The sequence below is a fragment of the Nipponia nippon genome, unplaced genomic scaffold (genome assembly GCF_047370975.1).
Source record: "Nipponia nippon isolate SJK-2023a ecotype South Korea unplaced genomic scaffold, ASM4737097v1 scaffold_11, whole genome shotgun sequence".
Lineage (NCBI taxonomy): Eukaryota > Metazoa > Chordata > Aves > Pelecaniformes > Threskiornithidae > Nipponia > Nipponia nippon.
The window spans coordinates 16726224-16750164 of record NW_028262302.1 but is presented as its reverse complement, the minus strand read 5'-3'; the positions used below and the strand labels follow the sequence as shown (position 1 = coordinate 16750164).

The 23941-nt window shown below is 39.8% G+C and overlaps 1 long non-coding RNA gene across 3 annotated transcripts in view; it reads right to left on the bottom strand.

The window, feature by feature from the left end:
* Positions 1-23941, bottom strand: part of LOC148056845 (uncharacterized) — a 234613-nt gene that overhangs the window by 51410 nt on the left and 159262 nt on the right. For all 3 annotated transcript variants that reach the window (XR_015702164.1, XR_015702165.1, XR_015702166.1), the window contains one exon: positions 4065-4125. This is a non-coding gene — a long non-coding RNA (uncharacterized LOC148056845). The remainder of the gene's footprint in view (positions 1-4064; positions 4126-23941) is intronic.

Here is a 23941-nt window from a genome sequence, read left to right as displayed (position 1 = left end):
GCTAAACAGAGTTTGAAATCGTTATTGTACTGATGTTTATTTCTTTAGTCATAAACACTACTGATGATTCAGGTGACAAGACGTTTAAACTGGAAAGTGCTTAGTGGAGCATCCACCCCACACTGTCCAGCCCCAGCAATCCTTCTTATCCCTTAGCACTTCCCTCCCAGCCTCCCTTCACCACCCAAGAGAAAACTGATGTGTCTCAGTACCAGAGAAAGGGGAGACCAGCAGGAGGTCAGATTTGGTTAGATCAGGAGACAAAACCCAGTCCCATAAGAGGTTCTTCTGCTTTCAGCAATAATCTCCTCAGGCCTCTCTGATCCTAATCATTTGCAGATGACACCAAGTTGGGTGGAAGTGTTGATCTGCTGGAGGGTAGAAGGGCCCTACAGAGGGACCTGGACAGGCTGGATCATTGGGCTGGGGCCAACTATATAAGATTCAATAAGGCTAAGTGCCAGGTCCTGCACTTCGGTCACAACCACCCCATGCAACGCTACAGGCTTGGGAAGGAGTAGCTGCAGAGCTGCCTGGCGGAAAAGGACCTGGGGGTGTTGGTTGACAGCTGCCTGAACATGAGCCAACAGTGTGCTCAGGGGGCCAAGAGGGCCAATGGCATCCTGGCTTGTATCAGGAACAGTGTGGCCAGCAGGACCAGGGAGGTGATAATGCCCCTGTATTCAGCACTGGTGAGGCTGCACCTTGAGTACTGTGTTCAGTTTTGGGCCCCTCACTACAAGAAGGACATCGAGGTACTAGAGCATGTCCAAAGAAGGGCAGCCAAGTTGGTGAAGGGTCTAGAGAACAAGTCTTACGAGGAGAGGCCGAGGGAGCTGGGGTTGCTTAGTTTGGAGAAGAGGAGGCTGAGGGGAGACCTTATTGTTCTCTACAACTACCTGAAAGGAGGCTATAGTAAGGTGGGAGTCAGTCTCTTCTCCCAAGTAACAACAGATAGGACAAGAGGAAATGGCCTCAAGCTGTGCCAGAGGAAGTTTAGGTTGGATATTAGGAAAAACTTCTTCACCGAAAGAGTAGTCAGGCACTGGAACAGGCTGCCGAGGGAAGTGGTTGAGTCTCCTTCCCTGGAGGTATTTAAAAGACGGGTAGACATGGTGCTTGAGGACATGGTTTAGTGGTGGACTTGGCAGTGCTAGGTTAACGGTTGGACTTGATCTTAAGGGTCTTTTCCAACCTTAACAATTCTATGATTCTATTCTATGATAAACACAGCAGCTGTTCTAAACTATTGATTCAGGAGATGTGAAGTCCTGAAAGAGAAAAGAGAGGGTCAGTAAAGAGAGTAGGGGTTGAAAAGATATAAAAGGAGAAGGTGTAATGGGCCTAGGAGATATTTGGAGAAACATTGATACAGGGAAATGTCTGAAAAGCAGTTTCTCAAAACAGATCCACTTTCACTGTATCTCTACTCTGCTTTCTCATGACAGCCCTCCACTTGTTCCCACAGTGCCTAGGGCCTGCCATCCCATGCCACCAGCCAAGGGCTTGGTCCATCCCCGTTAAGCACAGCTACACCAGAAGACATTGTCACCACCCCACTCGTCTCAATGGGCTTGCCCTTCCTTTGCCCCGGAAAGTCATTCCTCACACTCATATGGGATGGTCCCATGGTCCCATCCTTCCCACGGTGCCCCTCTCTGCACACTGCCCCTCGAGTTTTTTCTCCTCTGTTGCAGGACTTTTTGTTCTTTAGCAATTCTTTGAGGTCCAAAGGGAGGTCCAGTTCACTATGCCAGGAGCTGTATATATACATTGTAAGAAACAGTCTCTGCCCCACGCTCCTTCCAGGATGAACAGACTGGACAAAAAAATGTTGGAGGGGAAAATGGAGGCACAACTTCACAAATTGACAACAGTGCCTCAGGCTGGTCTCCTGCTTTCCAGATCAGAAGTGCTTAGCTAGACTAAGCACTGTGCCAACTGCCTGCCCACAACTAACCCTCCCATCATCCCCACCCCCATGAATGTCATAGTGCAAAGACTTCTCTTCTGAAAGTATAGATATGAACAAATGGGTGGAAGAAAGAAGGGCTGCAAGGGTGTGCTACAGATGGACTGAAAAAGAGTTTCAGATTAAATGAGTGTATAAGCAATATTTGTACAGTTCCCTGTTAGGTCACCTTCAAGCCCATCTGACCAACACAAACCAGGCTTTGTGCATTGGCATATCTTCTCTAGCAGCACTGTCCTGGCAGAGGCAGAGTTCAGTGCTCCTGCACTCCAGATCAGCACATCCATGATTCAGGCTTCAAAGCACTAACCTATTCTAAAGATCCTGATAAGAAGTGATAACTTCAGTTTCCACCATGGCATAAAACAGGGCTATTCTGCTATCCCTGCTATTCTGTTGTACCGTAGATCTCAAAAACTAAGCATTGTTAATTAAGCTTTTCCTGTATTAGTAACTCATATTACTGATAACTGATAAAATAAGCATACATATGCTGGAGGTATTTGGCATAAACAAGCACCAGTGGATTGCACATTGGCAAGCCTACAGTGATGTTAAGTATTTAGAAGACATGAGGGGAAAAAAATCACTGTAAGTGATGCCAGAAAAAGTTGCCACTTTAAAGGATTCTGAGATTGAAAAACCCAGGAAAAATTAAATGATTATATGAGCAACTTAGCCATTAACATTCCAGACCATTCAAGCTTCAAAAACATTGCATGTCTGTCCTTGCTAACATCTTCCAATTCTGTTTTGATGCCCATTCACTCCTGGACTCCCAGCTGAGAGTAAGACCTGACTTATGAGAGTAGGGCCTAGCCACTGATGCACACAGGCTTATGGGAATGACTTTCTAGCCTTTCCTAGATGCAACTGCAATCAATCACCTAGAAATGAAGACTTCACTAGTTCATTACTAGTTCCCTGAGCCATCCAGCCTCCCCAAATGCTTCATGAAACTTCTAGTTTTCTAATATTTAAATTAAGTATTTCAATTACCTAATACTTTGCAATGTTGCTTATATTTCTCTTGATTTTTCTTTTCCTACATGGACTTAGTTGGAAAACTTCTATATCAAATGTATATCTTAATTAAAGATAAGCTGTTTTAAGTGCAGGAAAATTAAAAAATTTCAAAGTTATCGTTTTTCTTTCTGTTTCAAAGATGCAAATACCAGAAAGAGAGCAGTTAGACTTTAAAAGAAAAATTTATGAGTATTTCCCTCTTGGTACTCCTTCCAGTGCTTCCTAATTAAGGACAAGCCAATACAGTATCATGTACCAATCTGGTATTTATTAACAAAGCTAGTCATGATTTTTAACTGATTATTGCTCAGAGGATCCTCCCCTCATTAATATAAATGAATTAGGAGGAATAGTGCCAAATGTTTCAAATGGGAATTAACATTAGACTGCAAGGTATAATTAGTTGAAAACGCTAAATACATCAAAGTATTAATTTGTGTATGCATATATATATGCCTATATATGTACTGAATTTATATATTATCTAAAAATATTATGTATATGTACGCACAATGCTCATATCAGCTTAAGTGCAACTTACAGATGGATGCATACCCATTTTATTTTATTATACCCTGCAGCTAAGGAAAACAAGGTATCAAGCTGAAAGAGGATCACAAAATCCGGGGAACAAAAACAGAGAGATCCGCACAGGATAACTTTGATAATACATGTCATTTAAGGCAAGGAGTCTCTGAATCAAACACCATTGTAGGTACAATATCACAACCCAATTGTCTAGTTTTCTATTAGTCTTATAATTGTGTAATTTTCTCTCCTTTCCCCCTGCCATTTCTGTGCTTGTATGTGTGTCTGTGTGTGTCTGTGTCCATGTGGACTTACTAGCGTGTAAGTGCAAATACAGTGAGGCTGAATCACCACATCCCAGACAATAATCTTACCCTGCATTTCAGATATTTAGATTTATATTATACTTTTTTCAGTTATTGTGACACCTTGTGCAGCTGTTTAGGTGAGTCTCAAGTTATATGGGAAACAGAACAGTGGGGTCAGAATATCAAACAACATAGAGGCAAATCAGTACATGTAACAGAAATATGCTCACCTTTATTTCTCAGCTGTACTCTGCACTCAGCTGGAAAAACAGCCTCTCTTTTCATCACTTTCTGAAACCAAAGCATAAGCTAGTCAGTAAGGTATAATGTTTATGGTCCAAGCAAGCTGGGAGCTGAGCTACTGCCAGTCTTGGACCTGTTGGACCTGTTAATTCTACACAAAGGTGTAAGACTGGGCTAATACAGAGAGTGGCCAAATGTTGCTGCAAGGAAAGGCTTTGTCCAGTTTCCTGGATTGATTTTCATGTTTCAGAAGGAAGTCACATTTACTATGAACCAGAGCAGGTAGGGGTGGATACAGATACAATTTAAATGGGGAGAGGAGGATGGATGGTACAGCTCCATGACTGCCAAGTCATGTCATGTTGCAGGAGTGTTTGCTGCACCTCATAGTTGTAATAAAGGGATAGCATTTCTATTCTCAGACCACTCTTCAGCTTTGGACTAGAGTCTCTAAAATGTATCCAGAATGAAAAAAAGGACTAAATCTTATCAACAGTATTCACACCGGCTGTCAGCCACAACTATACATAGGGATCAGCATCTTGTGTATAAAAGCTGCTAAACTGGATCAGACCAAAGGTCCAAGTATCCTGTCTTTGACTATTGATGATATCAGATGTTTAGGGAAGAAACGTAATAGAATGGTTGTTTCCTAAATATACCCTCCCTGCTTCCAGCATTTGGCAACTTACAGATTCCTTTTTGGTAGTTATATCAGGTCATCGTGTCTAACAATCCCAAAAGGAGGACAGAGTAACTTTGTGTTTGACCTATATGATTTTGTCTAATCCTTTTTTTGAAGCCATTTTTCCTATTGGTCCCCACAATATTCTCTAGCATCCAGTCACAATTTTATGAGAAAGTACAAACGGCTATCCTCTTTTTGTTTTTAAATTGTTCCCCAGTGCTTTCATTGATTGCCCCCTAGTTCCTCTTCTTTGAATGTTTCTTCCATCTCCACCTTCTCCAAGCTATTCATGACATAGTAGGCTTTCCCTCCTTGATTATCTTTTTTTGCCCAGTTAAGTAGCCTAGTGTATTTCGAAGTTTGCAGGATATGGAAACTGTTACATGGAAACAAACAACTTAATTTTAAATAAAATCTTTTCACATCATGCCCACATTCATTCTCTTCTACATCACTGATAGTATTTATCTGCTATCTTAAAATATGCCTTGGAACATGTTTGTAAACTGAAAGGTTAAGATATTACAAGCAATTTAAGGTAGAGACTGTATTTTTGTGTGTGCAGTAACAGGTATGATGGGGGGGGGCTTTAAATATGACTGCAAAAAAGATAATAAGTGAAAACAAATGTATGGAATAGTAGCACATATATAAAAACATTTAACAGTCTGAGCTATTCTACTATAAAAGAAATGTAGTGTTCATAACATTTGCTTTCACCAGTGAAGAAAGCTCTTTATGGGCTTACTTATGTAACACACACTGATGGTCATAACTGCTTCACTGGTATTTTAACCTTCAGGATTTCTAGTCCTCTAAATATCTAATTAGTACTGCTTTTTAAATGGTTTTATAAAAGCATCTTGGCATGTATGCACAGAATGGCCTAGTGCCAAAGTACCATAACGTGCAGGAACAGTAATGACTCTGTCTCTGCACTGACTCTCTCTGATAGAATATGATCGGAAAAAAATCAAATGCAAAGCTGACAGGACAGCTCACATTTCTGCCAGATCTCAAAAACCCTACTCAAAGTAAGACTTCCATATCTTTGATTGACCTTTGTTTCTTTTAGGCATAGAGCATGTAGTTTGTTCCTTTTTTGCCTTTTCCCTCTTCATGTCATCCTTGACCTACACATATTGATCATATATAATGGTCAAAGCCTGTCACCCCTGTAAGACAGCTGCAGGGGAAGAAGACCAGGGCATAAAGGAGCTTGTCAAAGGGCCACTGTATACTCAGAAGATATTTTCTCCAACAGAGCATCTGAGAAGTTTGATTTTGCTCTGGAGCCACAGCCTAATGCACTGTGTGGGATGTTCAGCAGATGCAGCACCCACTACACTCAGGCAGCAGCAGAAGTTAAAGCGCTGTTATATATTCAGCTAGAGAGCCTTTTCTGTTCATCAATACCTTCTGCAAAGAGCCTTTTTTCTAAACATCTGAACAATTTGAAGACTTAAGTTAATGCAGAAATCCCAATAAAGGGCTTAGGTTTTGACCTAATGCTTCCTCCCACTTGTCCAAACTAGTCCTTAGTCCATTCGTAAAATCAAAGTAAGATGTTCTCCAGTTCTGCTTCCTGGTAGATAATAGATAGACTCTAGCAAGTATATCTCACACACCAGCAAGGCCTAGCTTACATAATGGTCCTTTGGTGCCACTAGCAGTCCACATAATTTACAGTCACCCTCAGATTGCTCTAACTCATGGCAAGGGACAAAAGCTGGCTAATGATCAGTCAGTGCAAGGTGGCATCTTTGCTCACACCTCCCTCCCAATTAGCACTCCTTGCTCCTTGCCTGCAGCAGAAAATCTGGGCCTTTATATTATTTTCCCACAACAGCAGCCTCCATCATTAATTAGTGCATGGAAGCTCTGGAGATCCATTGGGAACAGAGAAAAAAACATCCTCCTGTGACAGTGCTACTCATGCTAACAACTCCAATTCCCCTCAAGCTGTCAGTGACACATCCTTGAGCTTCTGGTGACCCTGCACAAGACCTTCCTTTGGACTTGGGGAAGGAAACAGTGAGATATACAACTCATGAAGCTTATAGCTTCCTGACTCATGATTGTGTTATCTGTATCTAATGGGGTTCAAGCTGAGTCTGAAGCCTTTACTGTAACTGGAGCTGGTAATGTCTCTATCCCATGTGTAGTCTCTGTTGACTAATAACGCACTTTAGCTTACAAAGATGTATCTTTCTCAGTAGGGACCTGATTTGGGTATCCCTTCTCTGTTTTTCCACCTATTTTCCTAAAACTTCTGGGAATGCAATGTCTTTAGACCTTAAAATCACCATCAGCTGGCTTATAATAAGAAGCCAGAAAGACAAAAGTCATCGGGTGGGGGGAGGCACCCAAAGTAAATCTGAGAAAGGTCTGTTCTTGTGCTTCGATTCCAGTAGAAATCTGGCTAGCCTAGAGATTTCTCAAGAAAGCTGGAAGTTATAATTATGTTTTAATTATTTTGAAATAACTATGGATAGGATTGCAAATTTTAGATATCTGATGACATTTTCTGTGGTTCATTAGTCACTAGTGTCACATTTACTTTCTGTATGACACCAGGTACAAGAAGAGAGTATACACGTGGCATATGTGCAATATCAGTCAAAAACACTATCAAAAATACATTAAGAAACAAGTAAGTAGTTTCACACTAACAATTAGTTTTCAAAATTTATGTAGCTTTTGCACAGCTGTAGATATTAGCCCAGATTTGCAAACGCCTTTGCCCAGCAATGTACAGCTCAATCATATATGATTTCTTTTCTCTCTAGTTTTATTACAGAAGGAAAAGGTCCTGGTGAACTCAGCATCTGCCCAGTTCAGATCATGGCTGTACTACCAGACTATGCACTTTGTACTGATTAGGCTCCCAAAGTCCTAGTTTGACATCCAATTGGTTCAGTTTAAATCTGCAAATGGTCTGAGGCCAGGCCTTTGGCTGTTGTAAGGTGCCGATCAGCAATCTGAAGGGGATATCCCCAGGATATTAAATCTATTGACCTATTGACATAAAATCTCTGATGGTTGAAAAGACCTGTCAGTCACGAGCAGTGGAGTCTCTGCTAAGCAGGATATGAAGTAAAACACGCACGTTTTTGGATTATTCCCTAACAGTATCCCTGCTCAGATTTTTTATTGACCTTGAGCATGAGTTAACTCCTATGATAAGGGTCTGCCAGTAAAAGGCAGAGCCATCAGTCCAGATCACAAGGGAAAATTAAGTTTGAACATCAGCTTCATTCTTCAAAAGTTAAATAATGCTTCTGGCATCAAGAAGTCCCAAGTACAATTCTTTTTTTTCTATTCACATTCTTTCCCATCCTTGTCGCATTAATGAAGAGCACATACTTAATGTGTCTGGTCTGGTATTATCACATATAGAATATGTCACCTTCAGTCCCCCTCAGTCTGTTATCTAAGCATATATGCCAATGGGCAGAAGAACTCCTATACTATCCCATTCCCCCCCACTCCCTTCTACAGCTGTACAGGATTAAAAAAATAAAGTTCTCTATCTTACATAAACACTCATATGGAGGGCTGCAGATGAGAGAAGGATGGAGAGGGCATAAGGACCAGGTCAAAAGAAAATGTAGAAAAGGCAAAATATTTCAGCTGCCTTTTAAAATATAGAAAGTTAACTCAGATCAAATTGATTCCAGAACAGTATGCATTCTATTCCAGCAATATCTATTGCCATATGGGACTTTTAAATACTGGGTTTGGAAAGGAAAGAAAAGAACACAAGGTAGCCTAGTTAAAAACGCACCAGAAGTATGAAGACAGCAGCCCAGTCTGTTACTTGATATTCAAACCTTCTCAAAACTTTACTGGGATTTTTATTCTTCTTTCTTCTTGGGGATTCTATACTGCTATGATCAAACACTTGACAGCCATTTTCAAGTAATTTTGCATGATTTCCATACTGAAGAAGTATTAAACATAAGATTCCAAGAAACTAGTCAGACTGTGCATTTTGCTGTTTTCTCCAGCATAAATACCCTAACCAGTGCCCCTAAGTATAGTAAAATATCATACTATTTTTCCATATTTTATTTTCCTCATAGAAAATTCAAAGCTTTTATATGTTTTCATATTCGTTATACATTTGGATCAAATATTTCTTGAATATGTAGAAGGGAACAATGAACAACAATATTTTGGAGTGTATTTGGCGATGAGTGTTCGGGTACATCTACCTATCCTGCGATGCATTTAAATTCTCTTCATGAACAACTTAGAATAAATAAGGTTTTTAGCACTGTGTCTGCAGTTAAAAAATATACAAATCAAGTAAATGTATGTTAAAAAGTAAAGTACAACTGTGAAATAACAAAATACATTTAAAAAAGAGGAAGCGATATAGTCTAACTGCAAATGAGTCATCTTAATGGCATAACAAGAAGAAAAACATACATGAGTTTGGCTTTACAGTCAGCATCACAATTGTTCTGGTAAGAAAGGAAGGGGAGAGAAAAAGAGAGACTGACTTTAGATGGCTAAGTGCTGCCTATTAGCAGGGAAACAAGTACTCTACTTTGTAGAACTTACCTTTTTATAACATTCCAGGGCTTTTCAGCTGATAAATGTAAATATTATCATTGTCTTCCAAACTACGACACTAAATTTCTATTTCACTTACATTCGAAAGCGAGACACTTCTATAGAAACAATTGCACTGTGTTCACTAATTTGAAACCATTCTGCAGTGATTAACATGTGAAGTCTGCCAAAGCATTTTCAAGGTTGTTTTTGCACTTTTTTGTGTGTGTAGTTAACTAGAAAATGCTGTGAGTAACTCCCAACATCACGTAGCACTGAAATATCTTTATCATTCTTTAAACCCAATGTAAAAATGTTTTTAAAGTATAAGCATGCCTCATATAAAGAATAGAAAATCTATTTGTCTTTTCATTTCAGGGGACACATTACTATATCAAGAGCTTCTTTAAAGGTGACCTACAAATAATTTACCAGGAGTTAGTTTTATATAGCTCATACTTCATGATGAATGAATGAAGAATGCCAAAAGGTTTATTCTATTCTTGTTACTTGAGTGAAGTTTTTTGGTTTTTTTCTTTGAGATATTTTTAAATGTCAGTTTTGGTTTTCCTGTGTTTTAATCACTGAACTGATTAGTGATTTAAAAATACTTATCAGCATGGTTGAAAAGGATGGGGAAAAAAGGAAGATTTTAAACATCCTCTCCAAAAGGTTATATTGCAGTATAGCTCAGTGGTGTTAATACAAGAAAAATACAAAAAGTAACATGAATTATCACTAAAACTCCTTTACTTTTCCTGATTCATTCCTCTCTTTATCTTTTTGACTGTTATGATGTCATCATTTCACCAGCTTTTCAGGCATAGATCATAGTAAATGGAGTTGGATATATAACAGGAAGAAGAAGGAATAGAGAAGGGGAAAAAAAAACAACCCAAAACTGTCAAGCCTTTTTACATTTAATAATGTACAAAAAATATAATCTAAGCTCACATTTACTTTTTCCTTGTTTATCTTTAAATTACTCTTCAAATAACCCCAAGCCTGCTGCCTAATGTATGAAGATATAATCTCAAGAAGTTCAATTTTAAGGAGTTTTTAAACCAGTAGTCTTTCTTTCTGATTAGGGATGGACTGAAGAATTATGGCACTAATTTGCAACAGCAAAAGATGTGACAATTCATATTCAATTCTGTTTAACCGAGCATGTTATGCATGATGTGCAAGAGAGTCACCTTGCTCCTTTACATCAACACCTGGAACAGGTATGGAGGCAGCATGCTTAGACATTGGCAAGGAAGGAGCATCCTGTCTTATTTTATAAGGTCCCCATCTGTCCATCTTGGAAGCAACAGCATAGAATGTCTGGCATGGACCCTAGTTCAAGGACTGCAATGAGGATGTCCTACTCAGCCAACCAAGAGTGCTTTTTGTGTACCTTCCCCATGTCTGCAGCCAGAAGCCTGAGGCCTTCTGGCCTGAATACCTAATAGCCATTTACTTTATAGCCACTACTTAAGATGATGCACTTATGAAGTAAAAGACAATCATGATGAGATAGAGAGGCAAGGTAAATAATATCCAGAGATATCCTGAGCCTTTGAGAAATGCAGGAAACTAGTGACATTCTTGTTGCTTCTTTTCACTGTTGTAGAAAATCTTTTTGCAACATATATAAAACTAAGTTAATCAGTTTTGTAAGGCTTTGCAGATAAAGGTCCACAGCTGTGAAAAATACCACAGCTCTGGATGGAGATGGGTTGGCAAAGCTGTGTGAAGCTGTTTTGCATAAACTCATGTCCATAATATTCTAGATCCTAGCTGGTGCTACCTGATGTGTAAATGCTGCAGATCCCTTCTTCTTACCTGTCTTGGTGCTTTGAACAAATCAGAATACAAATGTATGTTTCTTGGGTGTTTTAGTTTCATGCTATTGCTTTATCCCCAAGTACCACCTAAAAACCTCTCTAGATGAAGCCATATCAGCATCAATAGACTAGAAAGAACTGCCTGCTACTTTTTCCAAGCTACTAATCTCTTTGGAGGAAGAAGTGGTTGATATGAATTTTCTGGATTATTTTTGTTATCTTTAACATTAAAAGAGAGAGAGGGAAAGAGGGAGAGAGGGAGAGAAGGAAGGCAATTTAGTCCTCTGACCAACTCTCACTTGTCCTTGGTTCATCAGTGTGTGCCACAGTCTTCAGTAGAAAGCCTATGGATTTACACCATTATGAAAGGGAACTGAGTCCCTCCAGTCATGAAGATAGATTTTTTTTAATGGCAGCCTTTCTGGGTTCTAAGACCTGAGGCTTGCATTAAGAAAGGTTTACCCTGCAGACAGTAAGGGTGAAAAGGACAGCAATACATTACTTTCCTTTCTGTCAGCTACCAACCTTCACCTCTCACACATCCTCCTGAAGTGGAACATAAATGCAGCACTGGTTTATTTACTCTGAGCTATACTCTGCTCTTTCTCTACCCTACCAAGCTGTTTGTGGTTGCTCACTGGAGCCATCTTGAGTGTATTTGCCACCAGCTGCTTCCCACAACCTCGTTGCTCCCCTAGCCACCTCCAGAGTGTTGCACCACGCTGCAGGAGCCCACAATGCCATTTGCCAACACCATCTGCCGGACCTCCTGAGCCAAGATTGCCTCCTCCTAAACCCACACCCTTTCTATCAGGGTTTCAAAGCCTGCAAACAAGGGGTCACAATCTGAAAAGAAAGGCTCAAAAAATCTGAAGCTGCTGTTCTTATTCCCAGCATCTTTTCTTTCTCCTTCCAGCACACAAACATCCTCTTCATCTTGCAGTAATTGTTCTGGGGGGAAAAAAAAAATCTGGTACAACTTTCGTCTGCTGTTTTAAGCACATGACCAGCCACATCAAAGCTATGAGGTGATAGTCCTAATAATATCTTCTCTATCTCCAGACTGTCCCAGTCCAAAGAACTGAAACTAAAGAGCCAGACGGTGGTGATGTATACTTACACCGGAATCCCAGTCTCTCTCTCTCTCTCTCTCTCTCTCTCTGAAAGTCTTTAATAATAGAATTTAGAAGTTGCCTATTCCTGTATCTCATGCTTGTGAGATACTTACTGCTCCCTACACATCCTTAACCTCTAGAAATTTGTTTACACATTTCTCCCTTTCATCGCTAAAGTATCTGCATTGGATTGACCCATCCCAGCAGAAGATGAAGAACTTTAGACTTCCTCTATTGCTATTCTCTCTTTGCTGAAAAAACTTCTGCTTGCAGCCCCAGGTTTCACCACGTCTTGCAGTAGAAATGTTCCTCCGGGCCTCCCCATACACTTATCAAGGACCATGGTCCTTCCGCAGCTGCACTGAGCATGAAGGCAGATACTTGACTCAGTTTATGAGGAGAAAGCCTACAAAAACTAGGCTTTACAGGTCAGGTTACTACACTGAAACCATGGGGTCTTTCTTCCATCTTCAGTTCAAAAGGATCTGAAAATGTAAAGAGTAATTTTTCCTTTGTAACTGTGCTTTTCCAGTGGTTTTGCTCTGCTGCTGGAGAAAAGAGAGAGGAGACCAGAATCCACAAGTACTACTTCTGCTTTTGACTCTCAGCCAGCTGCATGATTTTCTCAGTTCCCTCTGTCAAAGCATTCCTCAGTTTACCAATTTGCAAAGTTGATACAATAACAGCAATGTATCCACAGAAATGCAGAGAGTAAAAGCAACTGTTTGCAAAAGACTTCAATGCTGGCAAAAGAAAATATTGGATAACTTATTCTTTCAAATTAAAAATGTGATAGATTATTCACATATCTATACATAAACTCAAGCCATGAATCTGCTTGTAAGTGAACCGCTCCTACATGAACCCTGCACTCTGTTTATAAGGCACATTGTTTCCTTTATAAAGCCTACAGAAGCCAGGCTTTGATTTGAATATAATAAAATTGCAGAAACAGCAGAAGCTGGCCATGTAACTACTATTTTAATGAATACCTAAAGTAACAGTCCTCTAAGCCATTGTGTCATCTTTCAACTCCTGCCCCTCCCTCCCCCTTTCTGCACCAAACTCGAGGAAAGAAAAACTGATTGGCAGGTACTGTAGCTGGCGTGAATAACCACGACTATATATCTTGTCAAAAATCAGCATGTACTTTAAAAAAGAAGAAAGTAAAATATGAAGATAAGAGGAATAATCTGAGGCTCTCCCATATTCTCATTCAAATTTTTCTATTTAGATTTCACTATATTTCCTTTTTTAACCTTCTCCTGCAGGTCTTTATATATAGGACAAAAAAATCCACTTCTGTCATTTAAAGCATGATGAAAGTACCAAAGAAAAATCTATTTTCAGCTGTTTCTCGTTAGAGCACTTTTTTGCCACTGTGATGAAAGTCGATGCAAAGAAAGAAAGACGAGTCACTGATGAAGATGAAGAAGCATTTCTGATCAGCCATCTGTTCAACCAATTAAACCCCTCGCAAATAAAGTTGTGTATACGTATATAGCTAACCCATAAAGATATACATATCTATGTGTACACTGGCATGTGAACACATACATATAAATACCATGTAAAGTCTACTTTACATATACTAAACTCTGCTTACATGCTGAGCATAGCTAATTAAATGCACACATAGAGAAACACTGCAAATGCAAAATAGAATTTGGCCCCGTTGGAGAACAAAGCCTTCTCTATTAGCATCCTTTTCTCTTAACGGTCCTTATGCAGTAAAAATAAAGTCCAAACACTATAATTTCACTCCCAGAAAAGTTACAAATACTGTAGGTATCTTTAGAAACAGCTGCAAAAGTGGATTCACTTCTGACAAGATTGGTGTTAATTACCAGTAAGGACTTCAGTATAATACTATTTAAATCATTTTAAATTATCCCTCTCAAAAATTAATTTTTCATCAAAGATTACACAAAAAAATCATGATATCATCTCTGCAGCTGCGATTTAGTAATAATTTCATCTATTATTACCAATGTCAGTTAGATAAAAGAAAAATGGCATCCTACTGTGCTGATTCCAGCATAGGCCATATATAGAAATTTTTAACTATCACTTATAATCGCCTTGATGAGCTTAAACCTCCTCTCAATTAACACCCTAAATGACACTGAGACATCTTAATGGAGGATGTAAGTAAAGGAAAAAGACTTTAATCAAAGAATAAAAAGAGAAGTGCCAAGCAAAAGGAGGAAGTCTGGTGCACCTCTCAGTGTCCAATCACACTGGGGTCCTTTATCTTGTCTTGAACTTCTTGTCATCTTTATATTGCGACTGTAACTTCACAGCAGCCATGAGAAGAAAAAAAACCAGTGTGCATACTCTTATCTGCAGTTTGCATCCATGTCTGAGAAAGAGAGTGGGGGTATACACCAAGCAGGCAAACACAGATTAAATGAAACTGAAGAAACTGTGAAAAATAAAATTATTATAAGTTACAATGAGCCTTACTCCATATTGGTTTCTACTTCAATAGTGGTTCAGGGCAAATCTTAAAGACTGGAATATAGTGATTCACATACTATTCAATAAACCTTGAAAGAGCATGTTCTGATCCTAACATCCTGAACTGAATAAAAGTTCTGCTTTCACAGCCAAGAAGTAATTACATGTCTAAAGATCTCAGTTGCCAGACAACCACATAAATATTTGCTTAAATGGCACCTACAGTCAATATTATAAGGGCATTCTTGGCTCTTTTAGCATACCTCTAAGACTCCCAATTCAAGCCTTTAAATGCACATACGTACTGGATGGTTGTGATAGTACTCTTCTAATTTCAGGAAGGATGAGAAATAAGTCTCTATCTAGTGTTTCCCAAACTTGTGAACCCAACTTTCTAGCCGTCAGAGTAATCATACAGATGTAGTAAGCTGATAACCTTCAGCTAGGCTCTGCAGACTTCTCACCATACCTTTGTGCAAAACCACTGGGCAATGACTACCACCTGGGAACTGCTGGTTTAGGCTGCACGTGGCTGAAGGGACGGGTAGTGTGTGGTTTTGCCCTGGTAGATGACTCAGTGACAATATCTACCAGCTCTGATAGGGAAAAAGGCCTTTGGGAAGTGTGATCACAAATACCTCTGAGGGACTTTGGGAGGTGCTGCGAGTGCCTGGGAACCATACATCTCTGCTGTAACAGCTAATGGGGCTGTTAGGTTTTCCAGTATCTAGACAACAAATAGAAGTTCCTGTTCACTGTGGCTATTCCCATGTCTGTAATTCAATATATATATATATATTGTTTCATGGCCTGATATTTTTTCAGTTAATTCACTCATAATGAGAAGCAAATTAATATCTCTGGGTGCATTAATAGTAAAAAAATCTAATTAAAATCAGCCATGGTATTTCATTTCTTTCAAGTGTTTGTTTGCCCGTTAGAGCTTCACAAACTGTTAGCTACAAATTATACCAGTTAAGGATTCAGCTCATTTTGATTAACAAATAATTTGCAAATGGATTTTGCTTTTATTTGTCATAGGTATTTGTTGAATAGTTCACCCAACCATTTCAGCTTGTGGGTTGTTTGCTTCAGCTTTTCACTAGTCACTCCTGTTCTGGTGCTAAGCACACAGTATTTACGACACACAAAGTACCGTTAAAAGAGCCCCTCAGGTAAAGGTAAGAAATACTCCAGCCTCTGCTCCATGACAGGCACAGTATCCACTAAATTTAGTCACTGTCATTACAGAGAAATTGATCAAACCCAGGGAAGTATTTCTCCTCCCATGCTGGATGATTTTAGATGCATGAATATTACATAGCAACTAATAATAAGCAATGGACTGTGTATTTTTAGGGAGAAATTTGCAAATGTGCAGTGATTCGTATTAATATCTGTGCAACTTTCAGCACTGCCATGGGGCAGCTGTCTGAATATTACCCTGCCATGGGGCAGCTGTCTGAATATTTCCAACTAAAGAGCTTTCTATGACTCACAAAAAAAGCAATCTTCCAACAGTTACTCTCCAAACTGATTTTTGTTCAGTTTTTTTTTTTTACCCCCATTTGGACTTCTAGCCAAACACATTTCTTTCTCCAATTAAAATTTAAGGAGGGTTGATTTTGCATACATAACAGACAAGGTAGCAGCAAAGTAATGCATGCAATTAAAAAAATACCTAAGTATTCACTGATCTGAAGGTAGACAGTCTATCAGTTTACAGAAAAAAAAATGAAGCCAATAGCTTTACAGAAAGAAAATACCTTGCATGGAAAAGAAGCGTCACTTTCTGCAACTGCTGCTTTAACAGAAAGTGCTGTATGATCTGCTGCTAAATGCTAAGCAGACCATCTTAAAGACAATAGTCCCTGGAAATGCTTATTTTCTTATCCAGCAGCAGAACTCTAAGCACACTGCTTTTAACTTGGTCTCCATTTCACTGTTTTACCAGGATGGTAATAATTTCTGATTACGAGCCTGAAAAAAACACCTTTTCTGATCAAAATGGCTATGGCAACAAGGAGCCTAAGGCAGACTTGGTAATGCTGATATCAAAAGGAAGTCCTTTGCCTGGAATTGGGTTTGAGCTGCCTTAGCAAGTGACTTTCATAAACTGCACCTCTTCAGAGGGATGGGAGAGTGTCAGTCAAGCCATACTGAGAAATACTTTCAAGTGCAGACAAGCTTAAGAGCTCTGATATTCAGAATCAGCTAAACAAATACACGTTTCAGTGTGGATGGACATTCTTGCACTGGTTTATCATTTTGTGACCCAGGTTTAAGCCAGCATTAGGAAGTTTTGCAAGACAGTTAAATCAATCTAATGCTGACCAAAAAAGAATGTTTCCACTCACATCCCATGCTTTCAGATGTATGCTGCTGCTTCTTGCTTTGCAGAGACACTAGTGTTCATCTGATCTCTATGCTAACCAATTTAGTTCACTAAACTGGCAGAAAAAGGTGCATTGTTGTTTGCTGCGTTCATTTTCTGCCTGTATAGTGAGCTGAAGTAGCTTATTGGGGCATCAAACAAGCTGCAGAGCTAGCATGAGAAAGAGGGAGGGAGGCAGATTGTTTCCTCTCAGTATCAGCAGGGTTTTAGGATTGTCCTCTGGGGAAACCACCCCCTTAAACAGTGTTATGTCACTGTACTTGGAGTTATCACTTTGGCCGTGTCAAAGCTATTGTTCTGACCAAGTACAGGGATCTCTGGTAAGAATAAAAGACAAGACTTGCACAAAAACAGCTGTGTTTTTTCAGGGTGGAATAAATTACACAGAGAAATACACCAGCCTGGCAGTTGAGTTTTGCTGGCATTGCTATGTTGATTAAGCTTGTGAAGAAGAAAAATGAAAAAAAAAAAAAAAAAAAGACGAAGAGCAAGCAAACCACACTTTCCTCTCCTAACCAGCACTGCTATGGCAGCAACTCCCCTGACGTATATGCCATTTTATCTACAAAAGAGTACTTTTGCCCTATACTTATCTTGTTCAGGAAGTTGTATCAGTTTATCAGCTTTTTGTGCCAGTGTAAACTTAGCCTCCAATGGAAGTGTCTGACGGTCTAGCTATATCACAAGCCCTTTCTAGCTAGGATATGGTCATAACAGGAATCTTTCAGCTTTTGATTACGAAGAAAGTCTATATTTCAGTGGATGCCCTGCCATGAAGCTGCACAGCTGCTATGAGGGTGCTATTTTTGCTTCTTCAGTCACCACCTTTCCTAACAGAAAAGAAATTCTGCATGTGCTGTGAATAACAATAAAAAAAATCTATTCAAAATTACTATGCTGCATTTATGTCCTTTTATTTCTTTGCCAACAACAAAGGAGTTCACTCTAAAATCCCCAGCATTCTGCAATTGCTTGAAAGCCAGGACAGCTCTCAAGCCAGGTCTAAATTATAAAGTGTTGTTGACAAAGCTGTTTCAGTCACAAGCATGAAAAAAAATCACACCCTTAATTGATATAGATACGCCAGCAACACCCTCTGTATAGATGTAAGAATCCCTTTGCTGGCATGGCTTATGTCACTCAAAAAGGTAGTTGAAGAAAAAAGACTCCTTTTGCCAATATATATATATCTTTCCTCTGGTACAGCTCAGCCAACAAACGCTGTGTATCATGGACCAATGATTCCCAAATTTTCTGCAGTCAAGCCTTCCTTGAAAAAATTAGCAATGTGTAACACCTCCCTGCATCCAGCTCCCTTCCCCCAGATTGGGCCTTTGGTTCCACCTTGTGTCCCTCTTCTTGCTTTCTATCTCTCTGGCACTTGTTCTATGGCCACCCTGTCTCCCTTCCACCTCATGAGTCCCCTACTCTTTATGGGACTGTTTCTGTCTAGAGTCACTCAGACATGGTTATCTCATATCTCCCAGCACTTCTGTTTGTGCCTGAACTCACTGATTGGGAAATCTCGGTGCAAACAGTTACAGAGCCTGTCAAAATGAAAGCAAGGAAAGACTTTCCATGTTACCATTTAGTTTTGTCACTCTCACCACTGGCAATTACCAAATCTCAGGACGGCTGAGGTTGACAGGACCTCTGGAGATCACCCAATCCGACTTGATGGTCAAAGCAGAGTCAACTAGAGCAGGTTGCTCAGGATCTTGTCCAGTCTGGATTGGAATATCTCCAAGGATGGAGACAGTGGAGAACCCCGTGTTGGAACGAGTATCATTTAAACCATTCACCCGTTGAAAACATCTCAAAGTCTGCACAGATTCTAGCAGGTTTTTCTCATTTAGTTCCAATACTTTGTAACTGGCAGAGAGACAATTACAGACAGAGAACATGCATGGGGAAAAAAAAAGGAAATTGGAGGTGCTATTTTGATAAAAGAAGAGACATTTTAAAAGCAGGCATCATTTGGAGGGTTAAGACTGATTAACTTCCTGTAGTTCTTCTATCTTTCTGCATAGTCTTGAGTAACTGGAAGACTGTGTGCTCTGTTTCTTTGTATTGAGGTTGCTACCTGACCCCTAATAAGTTTGAATCTACTGATACTTTAGGGGACATGAACAGCTCTAGCAGGAAGGACTGATTCTTATTTTGCATTTGAGATTTACAGTCATTTATTTCTACTGAGTAGACTGAGGTTATTCTTATTTTATATATTAGATTCAAAAATATACCAACTGCTTAGAAGTACAAGGAAATCAGTATGAAATATACAGAGTTGTCTCTAGGTTGTAGACATAGCCTTACAAAGACATGTTGATCCCCTCCTCTCTTCTTTTTCTTTAACTTATTCTCAGTGGGATAGCTTGCCAGACACACCCTAAGTCACTTTAGGTTCATTTAACTGAAGATTTAATCTTGCAGAATGGAATCCTCCTACACTATATCTTATGCTTGGATGGATCTATAGCTAACTGGACAGGTGCAAGGATGAATGATAATACATCACTGTATTAGCAAATATTGCCTTCACATATAACTTTGTGAAGGAAACTCTGGCCTATAATGATGCTTCATTTACTCTGGAGTTAAATACAGTACTTCATTGATGTCTATGGAGTTACATTAGTTTAAAAAAAAATAGGCAAATGAAAAGAAAATTAAGTTTTGCAAAGCTAAGCATAAGGGAAAAATATTGTGTTTTGTTTTCTGAAACTGTGTCTTTGATCTTAAAAGTAGAAGGGTAGTAAATATAATTTAACAATAACATTATCTTAATATTTATATGAGGAATTGACTGAGCAACTATTACCCAAAATCTAACTTTAGAAGCATTATTTGAGAAAGTAAGACAAATGTTCTTGATTTCTTCTTCAAAATTAATTGAACTATGTGAAACCATTCTCCCTCTTATTCATGCTACAATATTGTAGCAAACCAGCAACAACATATCTTTAATATATATACGTTAGAGAATTTCTACCCAAAAGTGAACAAAGCTCTGTGTAGATGGTAAAAGTTCTTCAGCTACTCCTGAAAATCAGCTCCATCAGAAGTGAAACAGAGCAAGCACTTAACACATAAAAAAGGATGACTCTAAGTGAAGAAAAAGATTGCACCCAATTGAAATTTCGGGGAACGTAAGTAGGGAGAATGTAATCACCCAGTCAGAAGTTGATTAAGATACCACTCTTTCAGCTGTGAGATCTTTAGTTTTTGTAAGTGGCTAGGACCAAGTTAACATTTCATTCAAAAGGTGCTAACTTGCAAGCAGCATAGTCTTCCCAACAAGGCAGGGCCAGCAATGCAGAGGAAATAGCCATTGTTGGCTGAAATCCTAATACCGCACAAGTTCAAGTTCTGGATTCTCCATCTCTCTTGCCCCTAGAGCTCCTTCTTTCCTTGAAACACTAAATTTAGAAAGAAGTCTTGTAAGGCAAGAGAAGAAAGTATCTAATAAAGAAGAACTAACCCTATTCTTGCAAGATTCCTGAAAACAGCATGAGTTTCCTATGCAGACTGCATCAGTCATCATGAAGGTAACAGCATTTTCATGTTTACAATATTTTTCTCTTTCCATCAATTACTCGTATTCTGGTGGACTATTTTTCTCATTAAAATTCTCAGTAACATTTGAGAACTGCAAAATTCAGCTGAAGTGAATGGCAAAACAGGCTCAAGCTGACTTAGGACATTTTCTGGAACCTGAATCTCAGTTCTGGTTTGTCCTTAGCGTCATGCCATAGCAATCCCCAAAAGTCCTTAATTCGTACCACAAGTATTTGGCCTTTAAGGCTACAAATACATAGTGCTCTGCACTTCCATAAAAAAAAATGGTGAGACAAAAAAAAAGCCATGGTCTTCGCTATAGTGTCTCAGCAACAGAGTTGCTAAAGCATCACCAAAGCCCCTCCCTGCAGGAGAGAGACTGCAAAACCAGCCTTAGGGCACCTGTTTCCCCAGAAGCAGCACAGGACTGCCACAGAGGTCGTAATCCAGAGCATGTTCGTGTGTCCTTCATGCCCTCTTAATGCTTCTTGTGAAAGATGGGCACTCATTTAGCAAAAAGTTATGCCAGCAGCAGATCAATGCAAACTGTGCTGCCTTCCAATAATTTTAATGCTAGATCATGATTGAATAAGACATCAGGTGGACTGCAAAGTATAGCATGACACTGCCCTACTGTTAAGCTTTAATTAGCCAAGGCAGCATAGAGCCTCCCTGGAACAAGATGCTCATATTTCTTAGAAATGCAGACACTCTTTTATAGAAATATGAATTAAGAATAACTTTCTTTTATATGCAAGGTAAAGGCAGAGGAGGGAATTAGGGCATGAAATCCTCACAGAACAGCTCAGGAGCTTTCTCATCTGGGTGGTGTTTGAAATATAAGTACTCCCTGAAAAACAGCAACAAGTGACAGTCTAGGTACAATAGTGTAAGTACCAAGAAGTGCTGTACCCTATGTGACGCAAGAGGAGTGTGTGCAACAGGAAGGAGGAACAGGACCAAAATTGCTTGTGTTTTACTACTATTTCCTGCCTCCACCACTGATGCTCTGTGACATCTTCAGTGATGGACTTCACTCCCTACCAAAACTGAAAATAAAATATGTGTGCAATAAAGGTACTGGGTGTTTTAACTATCTGCAAAAGCATTTTGATCAGTGGATTAAAAAGCCATAAAAGAAATTGAATCTCAGGGCTGAATACAGGAGAAACACTGGGGAGGGAAAAACAAAACTGTAAACATTGGCTTGTCTAATTATGGGAATGTCTCCTGCAGCAAACTGGCAGTGGTGACATGGCCCTGCCTCAGACAACAAGGAGCACTGCATAAAACATGTTGACCAATAATGTTATGGCATGAAGTATTAGCACATTCTTATAGCAAAATGTTGTATTAAGTTTCTGTGTTGGAATTTGAAGTGTATGGATATGCAGAATGGAACGATTTCAAATGAACAGTGGAGTTTATCCTAAGTATAGTCACTTCAGTTAAAAAATGAACGGGTTTGCAGGCATGTGGTAGAGAATAGTTAAAAATGACTGGAGTACTCTTCAGATTATTGAAGCAATCTAGGAAATCTAAATTGGTCTGCAGTGCCTGTGCCCAGAGCACCCTATTCACTTCCAAAATGAAGTGCTCTTAAAAAAAAAAAAAAAAAAAAAAAAGTGAAGCATTGCATTTGGAAAAGATCGGAGTTCTGGGCAGGCACTATGCAGAACAATTTAAAATTACTGGAGCACTTCAGTTTCTTTTTTTTTTTTTAACACACACTTCTTTTTGGAAGCAAATCAAAAAGCATTCTATCATTGTAGGCAAACTCATGAATGATTTAAAAATTGAACCCTATGTAAAACAAAAGGAGGTGAATAATTAAAATAATAACACTAACACCCTCCTGCCCTGAAACCCGCTGAAAGCAAAAGGTAGATGGAGAAAAAAGTAGGCAAGAGAAGAAAAAATCCATACCTTCAAGGGATTAAAAAGAATTGTAGGGACATCTCTGACCTGGTCTGTATGCTTTGCAGAGATCCACAAATCAATACACCGCTGGAGCAATGGGATGGTCTTGGGAATAGATCATGGTGACCCTATTTCCTCACCTTTGGCTACATAAGCTTCCTTCACACCACAAAAAAATGCCTCTCCTCCTTCCTGGTTGCATCTGAGTGCCTGCTCCCTTAACAGTTGCACTTGCCCAAGACTGCTTAACAACTTTTTTTGTATGGATTTTTCTTTCTTTGGTGAGAGACATTTTGCACAGGCCGATTCTAAAGATTTTGTTGTGATTTAGTCAGGGTTAAAGCTCCAGATCTTCAGTGTGTAGCACTAGGGGGAATTTCAGCTTTCTTTTAACATGAGAGTGTGTTTTCTAGCCCCTGTGGTTGATGATAAAAACTTGGAAATGGGTCCCTAGGAAACTATAGACTCTAAATCCCAGAAGGCAAATAGAAAGATCTCCCCCTTCTCACCCCTCCCCATGCAAACCAAATTATTTTTAAAGCTCAGTATTTAGAAACCATCTTCACAACTACGGAACATTTGGGTCTGGCAGTCTCCCTTTGCTTTGCCTCCCTCCTGGTATGCAACTTTTCCTCGCGAGCTAAGATTAAACCAAGAACCAGGAGAGAGTCCCCTGTTTGACCTACACTGCATCGGAGGCAGTGAGATGAGCCTGGAGCCGGGAGCTCAGCCTCCCTGAACATCGAGGCAGAGGCATTGCCCCTCCTGGAGTGGCTGCTGAAGGCGAACGTGCAGGCTGGCAGCCCGCCGCCGCACCGGGAGAAATCCAGAGAGGGTTTATGTCTGTGGGACTGAGGAATGCTGCGGGCCCCGCTCCGAGGAAAGAAGGAGAGTCAGCTTTGCTGCCAACAAAATTAGGGCTCTCTTCCAGCATTCAGAAACGTACATACTTTTATATATTTGCCACATGGCTTTGCTGTACAGCAGCACATGTGTTGTGGCTGTGCAACACTGAGTGAAAAGAGCACCCAAATCAAGGAGCGTTGTGGGAGGGGAGGTGGCGATGGGTGGCACTAGGTGGATGGTAGTACCTGAGGGCGGGGGAGACAGCTAGAAACTCTCATCTTCTGCCTGCCAAAGAAAAGGTTTGTACCTGATCGTCTTTGTGCAAGAGCAGGATACCCATTACCAGCACTTATCAAAGGTGCTTGGGAAGCTCTAGTCTTTATTTTCTTTCCCTGATTTTGTTATTGTCGGTATGTGCCCTGGTGTTGCTGTCTGCAGCACAAAAGCCTTAATGGAGACCAGGCCCATTGAACCAAGCAACAAAACCATAGGA